Here is a 16,572-nt window from a genome sequence, read left to right on the forward strand (position 1 = left end):
GATTTCAAAGACCTCAATAAGGCTTGCCCTAAGGATCCCTTCCCCCTCCCCCGCATTGACCAAATCACTGACGCTACCGCAGGACACGACTCGCTGTGTCTTCTAGATGCATATTCCAGATACCATCAAATCAAAATGAAGGAGTCCGATCAAGCTGCAACAACATTCATTACCCCATACGGGCCATTCTGCTTCAACACCATGCCCTTTGGGCTCAAGAACGCCGGCGTCACATATCAACGCATGATTCAAACATGCCTGGAAAAATAGATCGGCAAGACAGTTGAAGCTTATGTGGACGACGTCGTCATCAAAACTAGGCACGTCGAAACACTAATAGACGATTTACGTCTCACATTCAACAACCTCCGCGCATATAACATTAAACTCAATCCGGAAAAGTCTGTTTTCGGCGTCCCCGCTGGAAAATTGCTGGGCTTCATTGTTTCCAATAGAGGAATTGAAGCAAATCCAGCCAAAATCGGAGCTCTCTCACAGTTGGCTACGCCAACAGACCTTAAACAAGTCCAAAAACTCACGGGTTGCGTGGCAGCTCTAAGCCGCTTTATCTGGAGATTGGGAGAAAAAGCACTGCCACTCTATCGCCTTCTACGGCGAACCGACCACTTCGAGTGGACAGACGCGGCAACAACCGGACTGGAAGAAATAAAAACCCTTCTACCGAGCAACCCAGTCCTGGCCGCGCCAAACGTCAGCGAACCCATGTTACTTTACATATCGGCAACACATCAGGTGGTGAGCGCCGTACTCGTCGTTGAATGAGAACAGGATGGACACAAATTCCCGCTTCAGAAGCCAGTATACTACGTATCCACTATCCTTACACCATGCAAATCCCGATACCTCCATTATCAAAAGATAGCATACACGGTCTTCATGGCATCCCGAAAGCTACGACACTACTTCCAGGAGTGTTCGATCACGGTGGCTTCCAAAGTACCACTCAACGACATAATAAACAACCGCGATGCCATGGGCCGGATTGCCAAATGGGCCATTGAGATCCTTCCATTTGATATTACATACAAGCCACGTCGAGCTATTAAATCCCAAGTACTGGCTGACTTCGTCGCCGAATGGACAGAGGCCGAACTCCCTAAAGAGTACGACACATATTCCAATTGGGTTATGTATTTTGATGGCTCCAAAATGTTGGCAGGGCTAGGAGCGGGCGTCATTTTAACGTCCCCCACTGGAGATGTCGTTCAGTACGTACTCCAGATACTATACACAGACTCCAATAACACAGCCGAATATGAAGCCTTATTGCATGGTCTCCGGATGGCTGTCTCCATGGGCATACAGCGCCTGGAAGTGCGCGGGGACTCAAACCTCGCAATATCTCAAATAAATGGGGACTTTGATGCCAAAGATCCGAAGATGGCAGCTTATCATAACACCGTCCTAAAAATGTCGGCTCGGTTCGAGGGGCTCGAGTTCCATCATGTGGCCCGAGAAAGTAATCAAGCGGCGGACGTTCTTGCTCGTATCGGCGCCAAGCGCGACCCCGTCCCACCTAATATCTTTCTGGAAAGGCTTTTTAAGCCATCCATGGTATGGCAGGGGAAAGCAGTAACACTAGTCTGGATCCGAACACAACCCCAGATCCCGAACACACAGATATCATCGGCGGCTCAGCCACCGAACTAACACCGTCGGCCCACCTCATTATGGCAGTCATCGCCCCATGGACCGAACCTTTCCTGGCCTGCCTTAATAGGAAGGAACTCCCCGAGGATCAGAATGAGGCCCGCCGCATTGTCTGGCGTTCGAAAGCCTACAAGGTCCATGACGGAGAGCTCTATAAAAAAAGTGCCATCGGAGTCCTTCAAAGGTGTATCTCCGAGGAGGAGGGGCGGCAGCTCCTGGTTGAGATTCATGCCAGTCTCGGCAGGCACCACGCCGCAGCTCGGGCCCTTAGTAGCAAGGCCTTCCGTACAGGATTCTATTGGCCGACGGCCCGAGCAGATGCACAGGACCTTGTCCAACGTTGCGTCAGATGCCAACTGTTCGCCAACCAAAGCCATATGCCTCCCACTGCCCTACAAACAATCCCCATCACTTGGCCTTTTGCGGTCTGGGGACTGGATATGGTTGGACCCCTTAAAGGAGGAAGCCATAAGAAAAAATATCTGCTGGTCATGGTGGATAAATTCACTAAGTGGATAGAGGCCAAACCAGTTAAAATGGCCGAGTCCGGGCCGGTGATAGAATTCATATCCGGCGTCGTACACCGTTATGGTGTTCCGCACAGTCTCATCATCGATAACGGCTCCAACTTCACAGCGGACGAAGTGAAAGCCTGGTGCGCTAATCTGGGCATTAAGCTCGATTACGCCTCTGTATATCATCCACAAACAAATGGTCAAGTCGAAAGAGCCAACTGTCTTATTATGAGCGGCATTAAGCCCAGACTAGTTCTTTGAAAGAATCAGACAAGCACTGGGTTGAGGAGCTCGACTCCATACTCTGGGGGCTGCGGACCACGCCCAATGGCACTATCGGATACACACCTTTCTTCATGGTGTACGGCGCAGAGGCAGTACTACCCTGCGACATTATTCATGACTCGCCTCGAGTGCGCATGTACGAAGAGAGAGAGGCCGAGCTCGATCGTCAGGACAGCTTAGACGCCCTGGAGGAGGAGCGCGACGTCGCAAAAGCCCGTTCCGCATTTTATCAACAACAGGCTCGCAGGTATCAAAGCAGAGAAGTACGGGCCAAGACTTATAATGTTGGCGAACTAGTTCTACGCTTGCCGGAGAAGAAAAAGGACAAACTCAAGCCCAAGTGGGAGGGTCCCTTCATCATCGACGAAGTTCTCACCAGTGGAGCATACCGCCTGCGCGATGCCTCAGACAATCGCTTGGAGCCGAACCCATGGAACGCGGCCAGACTCCGAAGATTCTATGCCTAGTGTCGAACTCTTTGTTCATCTCCTTCTCCCTCTGGTTTCCATTATTTTGTCTCTCTTCTTTTGCTTTTGTTTTCTTTTGTAGCCTTAAAGCTCTCGTGCGGCTCAACCGTGCACTTGCGACGTATACATCTTCAAACACGTACGCCCATTATACCTGGGGGCTTCTTGAGCAGAAGCTTGCTATTATTATTTCGAGCATCAAGCTCATCACATATGCGTTGTTCTTTCCATATGTACCTTTTCTTCGCCATTATATGCATCGATATGACTTAAGTTTTGGCCAAGCTAGGTTGCATGGCTCCTGTGCTTATGCCCTACATTCCCGTTAGTTCGGCTAGGGCATAAAGGGAGCACCTCTGCGATTGTTACTGCCGGGTCATCCGGATGTGTACCTCAGACTGGGTGAAGCCGAAAGCTAGCGTTCTTAAGGGAATATTCGGTCGGTGAACTAAAGATGTTCTTGCACTCACTCCATCGTGAACCCCCAGAAGTTATATACACTACGATTTTTCAATCACAGTTCAGACATGCACGTTAACGCATGTACACCCAGGGAAAGGAACCCTTAACGGAACTATTCTCTTTGGAAGATGTTTCTTACAATTTTAAATGTAATATAACATAACTAGCCGGATACTTGTCTGTTCAAGCAACTATGACCCCTACGCCTGTTTTCCACGCATACCCCGGTCTACTCGGCCACTCTGGTATTCGGAAACACTCCGCACCCTCGGGTCCAGAGGTTGAAGCGAAAAGGTCTGCCATGACAAGCGTTGTACAATTCAGCTAGAGTTACACAGGCCAAGGAAAGTACATAGTCATTTAAGACTCAAAAACTTCCTGTTCTATGCCGTCCAGCAGGTTGTCCAATTTGCAATCCTGTTGGGAGTACTTGGCGGCTACTTCTACTTGGTTATATACCAAACTCACGGGAATTTCCTTCCCATCTGACCCTAGAGGCCCAACCCGGGCCATATGATTCGGATCAAGCTTGGTGTACCATGTTTTCACCATGGCCCAGGCTTCTCTTGCACCTTCCCGGCAGGCTGATATCTTCCATAACCGGAAACGTCGCCGCGCTCCCTTGAATAGCTGTATAAGCTCTCCCATACTTCCTAGAGGGGAGGTGGATGGCCATAAGGCCTTGGCCACACTTCGCATCGCCTGCCGTGCTTGCTCGTGCATTTGCGACAGCTCTTGTAGCAGATCGCCCGAAGATCCGGACATCTTCTCCTCGGGGAGGCCAGTCAGTATACCTACAGACATAACTCTGTCAGCTCCTTTCCTCGCCGAATTACACGGTGGTAAGTTTGAACACATACTTAATATGCCGCCTCGCAGCCTCTTATTTTCATTCACGGAGTCGGCTAGCTGGGCCCGCACATCCTTCAGCTCTTTGCCCAGCTGGGTCTTGGAATCCTGGAGTTGGTTTTTCTCATCAATAACCTGTTTCAGCACACGTTCGCCTGCAACATGTATCCTTTTGGCTTCTTGTTCATTCGCTTGCGCGACTTCTAGTGCCTCCTCGAATTCCCCTGACAATCATGTCATGGTATATACAACACTGTTAGCATTACTAACATATAATTATATTTTCTCGATGAAGGGGGATATTACCAGGTGGCGCCTTCTTGGATTTCTCCAGTTCGGCGATAACAGCAGTTAGCTGTGTCCGACACCTTTCTAGCTCTTGGGCTAGTAGGATATTCTTCTCCGTAAGAACCTGGTTATGCAAAGATCCTCAAATCAGTTGTACCAACTACTTTAAGTCTCGGGGGCTACTAGCTTACGGTTATCATATTTTTGAGACAGTAAATTTACCTGCACATCTTTTAAATGTTGCTCTGTGGCTCTGCCAAGCCCATTTCGAGCAGCTCGGATGTATGCATTAGCCGAGCTGAAGGCATTGAACGCCTCTTCCGAGAAGCGGGGGTCGCGTAAAACGGCCCTCCGACGCTGGTGATCCATGGCACTCTCCACTTCTGAGTTGGTAACGGACATATCTTCTGAGCCCTCAGCTGAAGGACAGTCCGGCGCCACTCCCATATACTCGCCTCCTCGGCTTAAACTGGGTCCCGGCTGTTGGAAGTATGTCTGGCCGGATCCCTGGACATAGTCTGGCGAACTCTTTTCCTGATACAGGACGAACATGCAAGTCTCAGTTGGATGCGACTGCTAAAAACATATTTGCAAAACCCGTACCTCTTTGACGAGGGCCCGACCGTGCCGTCATTTGCCTTCCTCTTCGAAGGCTTGCCCAGTGTAGGAGCTGCTCTCTTCGGCATCCCTCCTGGGGTAACGCGGCACGTTGAATGCCTCCCCTTTGGAGCATAAGACGGTGCGGTGGGTGAGGCGGAACGGGGGAACCCTTTTGGGGAAGATGTCTCCTGATTACTTACATGGGAGGCGGCGATGATGGCCACTTCCCTGTCGTCGTAGCTCGCCTGGTAAAATATCCCGTCCGTGAGCGTCACGACTATTTCCGGATCCTCCTCGAATCCAGGGTCAAGGGCCCGGTTGTGGTCCTCTGGCTGAGGGGCGGGGCTGTAAAGCCCCTCGGCGACCTTTCTCCAGTGCTATAATAAACAGGCGGATTACAAATTCATTAAAGATAACTTGAGGAAGGGACTAAGTAGCACAGAGGGGTTGAGACCTACCCAGCTAGGTGGATTGTACATGGAATATCCATCTCTGCGCTTGATATGAAGGAATTCCTCCTCCTCCCCCTTGTACAATTCGGCCAATATTTTGGCCAAATCGGCGGGGGTGTCCGGACCCTTCCGGCAGCAGCGGGAGGCGTCATCTTCCCCATTATAGTTCCACATGGGAAGCCCTCGATATTGAAGTGGTTGAACTCCCCGAACTATTGAAATCACCATTACCTCGGCTATTGATATTCCGGACTGAGCAAGCGTCTTTATCTTGCTCATGAGTTGACGAACTTCCGCACTATCGTCTTCCTCGAGACACCGAGGGCGCCAGTTGTGGCGTTTCTTCAATGGAACACTTGTGAACTCGGGAAGGCCCCTCCGAACTGGGTCTGGAAGTGCGACGCCTCAATATAGAACCATTCGGACGGCCACTCTTCGGATGCCTTCCTTGGTGTGCCGGATAGGTATCCGGTCTCGGCGATGCACCATATTTCGACTCCGCCAACTTCGAATATCGATCCCTCGTGGTTGCGCGGGACGAGACAGAATAATTTTCTCCACAATTCAAAATGGGCCTCACAACCCAGGAATAGCTCGCAAAGGGCGACGTAACCCGCGATGTGTAGGATGGAGGCCGGCGTAAAGCTGTGGAGTTGGAGGCCATAATACTCCAGAAGCCCGTGAAGGAATGGATGAATTGGAAAACCGACACCTCTCAGCAGATAGGGGACGAAGCACACTCGTTCCCCCCGGATGGATTGGGGAAATCTTCGGCCTTAGCCCCGCCATCGAAGATGGTCAATCCTGCTCGAACAGGGACCAAACCCGCGGGAGGAAGAAATCCCTGCGTTTGCAGCTTCTCTAGCTAACTATGGGATACGGAGCACCTCTCCCACTCGCCTTTTTCTGGGCCGCAGGGACGGGAAGAGGAGCTAGGAGTGCCGGCCATGTTGGAATGGTCTTTCCTGGCGATCTCTGAGGATTTTTCTGTGTGGTGCCTAATGGATCTGAGATCCAATCCCTTAAATAGACTCTCCTTTTCATGGCCAGGGTGTTATGTGCAAAAATGCCCTAACCTCTCGTATTCGCCTGACACGTAGAAGCCGAAGTTGTGGATGCATAGAAGACGAGAAGGGCAACATTAAATGGAACGCCGAATACATCTCGCTGAAGTCATCGGAGGAGGAACCCGCCTTGCAATGCCGAAGACAATCTATGAGCCGAACACCTCGTCATTGAAGACTAGTTCGAGGGCTACTGAGGGACTCCTGGACTAAGGGGTCCTTGGGCGTCCGGCCTGTTAACCATGGGCCGGACTGATGGGCTGTGAAGATATCAAGACCGAAGACTGCACCCGTGTCCGGATGGGACTCTCCTTGGTGTGGAAGGCAAGCTTGGCGATCGAACGTGTAGGTTTCTCCCTCTGTAACCGACCTCATGTAACCCTAGATCCTCCCGGTGTCTATATAAACCGGAGGACTTAGTCCGAAGAGATATACTCATTACCATAGTCATACAGGCTAGACTTCTAGGGTTTAGCCATCTCGATCTCGTGGTAAATCAACTCTTGTAATACTCATATTCATCAAGATCAATCAAGCAGGAAGTAGGGTATTACCTCCATAGAGAGGGCCCGAACCTGGGTAAACATCGTGTCCCCTGTCTCCTGTTACCATCGACCTTAGACGCACAATTCGGGACCCCCTACCCGAGATCCGCCGGTTTTGACACCGACAATGACGTCCTCGCCTTATCGATCCAGCAAGAGGGGCGAAGTAGTAGATGAGTTCCGGCAGCACGACGATGTGGTGACGGTGGTGGTGAAGAATAATCTCCGTAGGGCTTCGCCAAGCACAACAGAAACTAGACGGAGGATAAACTAGAGGGGACGAGGTTGCCGGCACACGGCTTGGTGAATCTTGATGTGTTCCGGGTGCTAGCCCTGCCCCTCTATTTATATGTTGAGCCCTAGGGTCGTTTCTTGGAGAAAGAGCCTCCTCAAAGTTGGTTTAACCCGCAAGGCAAGAGTCCTTATCGGACTCCAGGACCAGACGCCAGGGTCCTTGGCGTCTGGTCCTAGACGGCAGGGTCCGTGGCGTCTGGCCCCTAGCCTCCGCAAAACTTCCTTTTGCACCTTCCTAAAGCCCCGTGGGCTTTACCCCTTGGCCCAAATAAAGTGTTCTCATACCCGAACATTTCGGGAAACATCTGAAACCCCTTCCGAAGACCAAACACTATTATCCCATATATCAATCTTTACCTCCGGACCATTCCGAAGCTCCTTGTCATGTCCGTGATCTCATCTTGGACTCCGAACAACATTCAGTCACCAACATACATAACTCATATAATACTATATCGTCAACAAATGTTAAGCGTGCGGACCCTACGGGTTCAAGAATGATGTAGACATGATCGAGACGCTTCTCTAATCAATAAACAATAGCGGGACCTGGATTCCCATATTGGTTCCTATATATTCCACGAAGATATTTATTGCTCGAACCTTTATGACAACATACGTAGTTCCCTTTGTCCGTCGGTATGTTACTTGCCCGAGATTTGATCGTCGGTATCTCCATACCTAGTTCAATCTTGTTATTGGCAAGTCTCTTTACTCATTCCGTAATACATCATCCCGTAACTAACTCCTTAGTCACTTTGCTTGCAAGCTTCTTGTGATGCTGTATTACTGAGAGGGCCCAGAGATACCTCTCTGTCATACGGAATGACAAATCCCAATCTCGATTCATGACAACTCAACAGACACCTTTGAAGATACCTGTAGAGCACCTTCATGATCGCCGAGTTACGTTGTGGCGTTTGATGGCACACAAGACATTCCTCCGGAGTCCGGGAGTTGCATGATCTCATGGTCGAGGAAACATGTATTTGACATTAAGAAAGCAGTAGCAATAAACTGAACGATCATATGCTATGCTAACGGTTGGGTCTTGTCCATCACATAATTCTCCTAATGATGTGATCCTGTTATGAAGTGACAACACATGTCCATGGTTAGGAAATCTTAACCATCTTTGATCAATGAGCTAGTCTAGTAGAGGCTCACTAGGGACACGGTATTTGTTTATGTATCCACACATGTATTTAAGTTTCCGATCAATACAATTATAGAATGAATAATAAACCTTTATCATAAATAAGGAAATATAATAATAACAACTTTATTATTGCCTCTAGGGCATATTTCCATCACTTCTTGGTATAGTTTCTTCTGGAAACATATATATTTTCTATGCTACGCAGATACTTGTCGGTGAAGTTTATGTCAAACTTCTCGTTAGAATATAGCATTCTCCTCGATACGTCTAGGACTATTTCTCTATGTGTGCACTAGCAAACAAATCAGCCCCATACTATTTCATACAACAATCTCCAAAACCCAAGGGGGGCAAGACATTGCACCAACAATCTCCCCCTTTTTGGACAACTGTTGATAAACCAATAAACACCAAAGAGTAGATAAAATGTAGGCGGTAACATGCAGAAAGTAAATACTATGAATAACTTCGAAGATAAAGTATGTTCACCCTAAATGTATGCAGCTCTAGAAGAAATTGAATTCTGAAACCTTGCATATGTAATAATGAAAACAATAGAGGGGTATTTATATCTTCGGATGATGGGTTGCTTTCATAAAGAAAATAAAAAATCATTTCAATGCACTCAGTGAACTCTGATGAAATGATTCGTGCAAAACAAGGTTTTGAGAGAATATGGCAGGAGTTCACAATAGTTTTGTCACGACCCGAATTTGGTAGAATCCAAGTATCTGTGCTTATTGTGTTATCCCTGGATCATAGCTAGCACACACAGTAACAAGAATGAATATCAGTAAGACATACATCATTCTACTACAACGGTAGATCCAGATATATATAAATCATACCTTAGGCACAACTCAAGATAGCACATAATACAACGGAATTATACGTAGTCGCTAAGTTAGGGCTCCATCAACGCCACTGGGCTCGTTGAGTGTAGACCATAACCCTATCGTCTCTTAATCTGTCGAGATCTGCACATAACAGGTGCAGATGAGTACGTGGAATGTACTGGCAAGATGCAAAGATAAGTATAACAGAATATAAATATACATACATACATACATACATATATATATATATATATATAAGCATTGCTGGAGGTTTCCTTTGCATAAAACCAATTTTCTTCTATGCTAATTTTTTATAGACTTTCCTTCAAATACTTTTTGGTATAAAAGGTTGGATTGAGACTTTGGATATACGCACCAAAGCTCATTCTCCGATTTTGGTAAAACATACATATATGGTTGAAGTGAAACACATTCACTGTGCTCAATCCTCAACCTAACCCTTAAAACAGATGTTTAGAAATGAGAGGGGATATTCTTCTTCAGTCCAAGTCTTCAGTTGCTCAAATTTGCCCGTAACCGGAGGCGCAGCTAAGCGATTAGGTTTAACCCTCTGCAGAGGTTGTACACGTTCCCCACATGACACAACCAACTTTGTTTATCGTTACACACTTGCAACTGCAACTTGCCTGAGTTCTCCAAGAGCAAATATTCTACTCTGGGTCGTCTCTCCTTCTCTATATGGTATATCTAACGGTAAAAGAAAAAAATACTTCAACACCCAACAAAATCCAAATGAGGATCCAATAAAAACACAAATTATTTGATTGCCACTACGATAATTTCTAGGGCATGGTTAGGGTTGATATAGGATCAAGTTTGGTCTTGAGGGAAACATGACATAGTCATATCCTAGAGTTGGATCTAGTTGATACTAGGTGAAGATCATGGTTTGATAGAAGTAGATTTGTGAGGCAAGGTTCTGTGACAATTTCATAATGGGTTTGTTCGGAATATTTGACTTGCTTAAACGAAAATGGGTATGACATAGGTTTCAAGACAAAGAATTAAATTCTTAATCTTGTAACTCCAATTTTTTTGTGGTGATATCAAATGACCAGAGAGGTTCCCTAGGGTTGAACCTAAGAGATTTATCTGAGGATTAAATTTTAGTTCAACGAAGTTATTTAACGATGATAAAAAAGGTCAAATTAAGGTGTTGATGATAAAACATTGGCTAAAATATGTTGGAAAATTAATCCATCAGTTCCAAAAGAAAGGTTAGGTCCTAAGGTCCAACTTTCATATATAAAACATCTTTATACGATTTACAGAATAAAAGATATAGCCGAAATACTCAAATTCTTGTTTAAATCAATACTAAATTTTAGTTTGCTCAAAAGTGAAATTACATATTTTTATAAAAAAACTGGTTCCAACGAATCCGAGGACATCTTATTTGTTAAAATCGGACATACGGTTTAGGAGATATGAATTTCCAAAGTTATGGTGTTTTTCTGAAAATCAATACGAGATTAAGAAATAGTCTGCACGTGCCCAATTCTGAATGGCTGATATCTCTTTTGAGAGAATAGGGCTTGCTGCTTACGGGGATAGATGGCCGACGACGTAAGGCAACATCGGCGGCTCTGGTTTGTGGGATTCCGACAGTCTCCGGTGACGAAGGCAAGGTGGACGGCGGAGAGGAGGCGAAGGAGGACTTGAGGGACGTGGAGGTGGGCTCGGCCTCGTCCTCGGGCGCGGTACAGAAGACGCCGGAGTTGCGTGGAACTCCGGTGGGTCGTGTTCTTCACGGAGGTGGTGCTCCGGCTAGATGTTTGAGGGAAAGAACTTGTTAGGGAATTCGCACAGAAATAACTCGCCCAGGGAAGAAGTTTGAGCGTGAGGGCTTACTGGAGAGGTCCCGAGCTTCAACGCAAGAAGACAGCAGTGCTCGGCTCCGGCGAGCAATTGCTCGGGAATCGAAGGGCGTTGGAGAGGGTTTCGTTGACTGGGAGATGTGGAGGAGAAGAGAGGTTCCTCGGGAACCCTTTTATAGCATAGGGGAGAGCTGGAACGGGGCGGGGCATCGTCAATGTTAAGGGCATCAACGGCAGCCATTTCCTGTGTGGTAATGGCCATTAGGGCGTGCATTAAGGCGCACTACTACAGGTGAGGGGTCGTGGGAGACGAGGGGAACCGATTCAGGAGGTCAACGGGTGCGGGGGAAAGGAAGCGTTGGGCGCAGCCGCTGTATGCCATAGCGGCTCCTGTGGTGAACGTGAGGAGGAAGAAGACCTCCTGTACGTGTACGTGAGGAGCTGGGCTGTTGGAGTTGGTTGGGACTAGCCCAATTAGTTTTAGGACTAATAAACTTTTTTTTTTGTGTGCGCGCAAAAAGTTTAATTATAGCAGGAATTAAAATATTCGTGTTTACCTATTTATTATTTCAATTCCACGCACATTAAGTTTAGAATTCAATAATCTTATTTTCATGCACAAACTTGTTTTAATAATGCCTTATGGGCTTCATAATTTCCCCAACATATGTCTGAGGGTTTTATGCATACCCAAATGACTAACAAGAAATATTGAATATTTCCCAATAATAGTTTTGGAGAAGTCATATTATCTCCTCTCATATTTTTATTAAATGGTTCATTGAAAATATTTACAAATAAGTTCCAACTTCAAAAGAGAAGCTCCAAACAAAATCCTTTATGAAATATTTTCACACCACAATTGAGGAAGTCATTTTATTCTCACTCATCCATTTGAATGTGGTTTCAAAATATTTCGAAAAGTTCAAAAGTAAATTGAATAAACTTTCCAATCATAGCTTTCTTCATTGGATAAAAATGTTATCCAACTTTTTATAACATGGTTTGAAAAGTTCAAACAAGGTCTCAAAAAACGTTTTAATTTCCCCTGAAGACCATAGCGGTTCAATCAATATTATCTTATTATTAACATTCCAAAATTTGGAAAATTTTAGGATGTTACAAGTTTTATCATAGATGTTCACATCGAGTTTCAAAGTGATCTTTGATAAAATTTCCCTAAAAACTAGGTTTTCGAGAAACATCGTAGCAGAGAATTATGAATGAGTTATTTAGAGATTCCCAGACTCTAATAAAGTTTCCTCCTGCAAAACAAACACGATAGCGATAATATTGCAGGGGGTATTAACATTACATCTAGAGTTGTTTACGAGTACCACATGCGTTACTTTAAGGTTCACACGACCACAAACTTAAATTATTTCATGGCACAACGGAAAAAGAAATGTTTCAATGAAAAGCCAAATGCAAATGACCCAACCCTGACAAATAGACCCGCACATCTATCTCTCAATGTCATCTCCTTCTTTTTGTCAACAAGTGTCAAAAAGGAATGAGAAGAAGATGAGCCTAAGATGGATCTTTTCACACTTGGAGGGGGAAAAGGGATGAACACCAAGAACACAAAGAGGAATTCACTCCAACAGTACCCAATCACACATCCACTAGAATAGCAAACACATAGATCCACAAGATTACAAGAACAATCAAAGGAAACGAGCACTAGGCAGAGGTCTTCCCACTCCTAACAGATGAGGTCTTGATGATGGTAGTCTTCTCCAAGAGGAGGTCTTGAAATCCAGAAGTGGATCGTCTCCTAAGAGGCCTTGATCTCCAATGGAGGGGTAGAAGGAGCAAAGCTCTCAAATATCTCACACATACCTTTGCTAACCCTAAACATAACCCTAGGTACGGAATATATAGGCTTGGGGCGAGGTGGATGTAGTGGAGGCCCAAAACCCGAAGTCAGCCGACCATCCTGTAGGGCCCTTGCGCACATGGTAAGTTGGGCCCGTGCGCACGGTACACGCCCGTGCGCACGGGGTGCTACAAACGTAGCTCCCTGTGTAGCCCATGGGCACGGGGTCTCGGGGGCCCGTGCGCACGGGGTCGCCTGGGACTTCTTGTCCAGCTCCTATTTGGTTCCTTCTTGTTCCGTGCGGACTTGGGGTACTTCTCCTACTCCTAGGTGATGCTCCTTAGCTGCTTGGGAGTGTTCCTCTTCGTACCTAATGACACACAGAGCATTTTGGTGAGGTAGCAACCAAGTTCCACTTGTATCCACATGCATGTCAAGTAGGAAGGAGTTCACCTCGGTTTCCATTGCGTGTGCTCTAACTCTTGTCATGGGTCCACGTGGTGCTTGATGTGTTGGTGTAGAGTCCATGGGGATGACGGAAGGATGCTCCGCATCATTTCCCCCCTTGGGAGAGATCCATCTACGGATCGTGATCTTCATCACCATCGTACTTGGCCAAGTCCTTGACATTGAAGATGTCGCTTGCGTTGTACTTGTCGTGTGGGATGTTGATCTTGTAGGCATTGTCATTGTAGCGTGCTAGCACCTTGAAGGGTACGCTGGCTGATGGTAGTAGCTTTGACTTGCGCTCGTTGGGGAAGCGAACCTTGCGAAGATGAAGCCATACGAGATCTCCCAGTTGGAACACCATTGGTGTCTTGTTGATGTTGAGCTTAGTGGCGATGCGATGTACTTGACGCTCGATCGTGCCCTTGTATCTTCTTGAGAAAGCTTGCCCTTGCACTAGCATCCATGTTTGCGTGTTGTTGGAGTGGAAGAGGTAGAATGTCCAATGGGGACAATGGGTTGAATCCGTAGACAACCTCGAAGGGGGACTTGCCGGTAGTAGAGTGTCGAGCTCGATTGTAGGCGTACACAGCGATGGGTAAGCACTCCTCCTACTCCTTGATGTTCTTCTTTATCAACACGTGTAGGAGGAGTAGATAGCGTACGGTTGGTTTCTTCCGTTTGGCCATCGGTTTGGGGGTGATAGCCCGTCGAGAATAGTAGCTTGATGTTGAGCTTGGCGCATATTATCTTCCAATAGTAGCTCAGGAACTTGACATCGCGGTTCGACACAATGGTCCTTGGCACTCCATGCAACCTCAAGATTTCCCTACAAAAGAGATTTGCAACATGTGAAGCATCGTCTATCTTATTACATGGGATGAAATGTGCCATTTTTGAGAATCGGTCCACAACAAAAAATATGGAATCCTTTCCATTTTGAGTCCTAGGAAAACCAAGCATGAAATCCATACTAATATTCCCATGGTTGATATGGAATTGGAAGTGACATATGTAAACCATGAGATTGGGCTTTTGACTTAGCTTTGCGGCATGTAGAGCATTTGTTGGTGAAGTGTGCCACGTCGTGGAACATCTTTGGCCAAAAGTACTTGAAGGAGAGTGTGGCAAAGGTCTTGTCGCACCCGAAATGTCCCATAAGTCCGCCACCGTGAGCCTCTTGCAAAAGTAACAAACGAAGCGAAGACTCGGGTATACAAAGTTTGTTAGCACGCATAAGGTAACCATTCTTGAGATAATAGTTCTCCCAACAAGTGTTAGCAAGACATTTGGCATAAGGAATTGCAAATGTAGGATCATGTGCATAAAGATCTTTAACATGCTCAAAGCCAATAACATTCAACTCAAGTTGAGTAACTAGCATGCATATGCGGGAAAGAGCATCCGCCACAACATTTTCTTTGCCCTTAATGTACTTTATCACATAAGTAAAAGATTCAATAAATTCACTCCCTTTAGCATGCCGTTTATTCAACTTGGTTTGACCTTTAAGGTACTCTAGTGTCTCATGATCGGTATGTATGACAAATTCATGTCGGCGAAGATAATGCTCCCAAACATGTAATACTCGCAGTAAAGCATACAATTCTTTGTCATAAATGGGATGGTTAAGTTGAGCACCGGAATTTTTTTCACTAAAGTATGCAATGGGTCGCTTTTCTTGCATCGAAACTCCACCAATTCCATTACCGTTAGCATCATAATGAACCTCATAATTTTTGTTGAAATTAGGTAATGCAAGAATTGGGGCATGTGTAAGCAAAGATTTGAGCTCATCAAATGCGGTAGATTGAGATGGACCCCAAACAAAGGGTGCATTCGTCTTACTCAAAGCATGCAACGGTGCGACAGTAGTGCTAAAGTCTTTCACAAAGCGACGATAAAAAACCCGCTAGACCAAGGAAACTACGCACTTGTTGCAAATAGTGGGTTGGGGCCAAGTTTTAATTGCTTCAATTTTAGACTCATCAACATGAACACCCTTGGAAGACACAACAAAGCCCAAGAAAACAATCTTGTCAACACCAAAAGTGCATTTTTCCATATTGGCATAAAGACGCTCTTTTCTAAGAGTTTGCAAAATGCCCTAAGATGATTTACACGCTCTTTGAGGGATTTGCTAAACACAAGAATGTCGTCAAAGTAGACCACACAAACACTCAAATGTAAGGACAGATCACATAATGCATAACACGCATGAAAGTATCGAGTGCTTCCGATAAACCCATAGGCATAACTAACCACTCATACGAACCAAATTTTGTTTTGAAAGCGGTTTTCCATTCATCACCTTCTTGTATGCAGATTTGATAATAACCACTTTTAAGATCAATTTTGAGAAAATAGTGGCACCACTAAGCTCATCTAGCATATCATCAAGGTGTGGAATGGGATGCCTATATCGAACAGTGATAGCATTGATGGGTCTACAATCGGAACACATGCGAAAACTACCGTCTCTTTTTGGCACAAGAATGACTGGTACAACACAAGGACTCAAACTTTCACGCACATGTCCATGGTCTATGAGATGTTGGACTTGCCTTTGTATTTATTTGGTTTCTTCGGGGTTGACGCGGTATGGAGCCTTGTTAGGAAGAGGTGCCCCAGGGATAAGGTCGATCCGATGTTCAATGCCACGTATAGGAGGAAGACCGGGAGGTAGCTCATCGGGGAAGACATCGTTGAATTCCTGCAACAAATCAGACAACACTAGAGGAAGAGGATTAGGAGTGTTAGTCTTTTCCACCTCATCTTTGCACACTAGGACATAGTGGATGGCTCGATGGGTTCTCACACACTTCTCTCACCTCTCTTTTTGTGGCTAGGAGGATTAAGTTTTTCTCTCTTGGCGAAGGGTCACTCAATTTGGGCTTGTGGCACCCACTCTCTTTGTGGTGGTTCACTCTCTCACTAGTCTCTCCATGATGGGTGGATGCTTGCTTGTTGGCGATCACTTG

The 16,572-nt window shown here is 46.1% G+C and overlaps 1 long non-coding RNA gene across 1 annotated transcript; it reads right to left on the bottom strand.

The window, feature by feature from the left end:
• Positions 1-9,349: 9,349 nt before the first annotated feature.
• Positions 9,350-11,713, bottom strand: LOC123124570 (uncharacterized). Its single transcript, XR_006461160.1, has 3 exons — positions 11,360-11,713; positions 11,055-11,275; positions 9,350-9,628 (listed from the first exon to the last, which is right to left on the bottom strand). It is a non-coding gene; the product is annotated as an uncharacterized lncRNA (long non-coding RNA).
• Between the last annotated feature and the right edge of the window lie 4,859 nt (positions 11,714-16,572).

This window comes from Triticum aestivum, chromosome 5D, assembly GCF_018294505.1.
Source record: "Triticum aestivum cultivar Chinese Spring chromosome 5D, IWGSC CS RefSeq v2.1, whole genome shotgun sequence".
NCBI lineage: Eukaryota > Viridiplantae > Streptophyta > Magnoliopsida > Poales > Poaceae > Triticum > Triticum aestivum.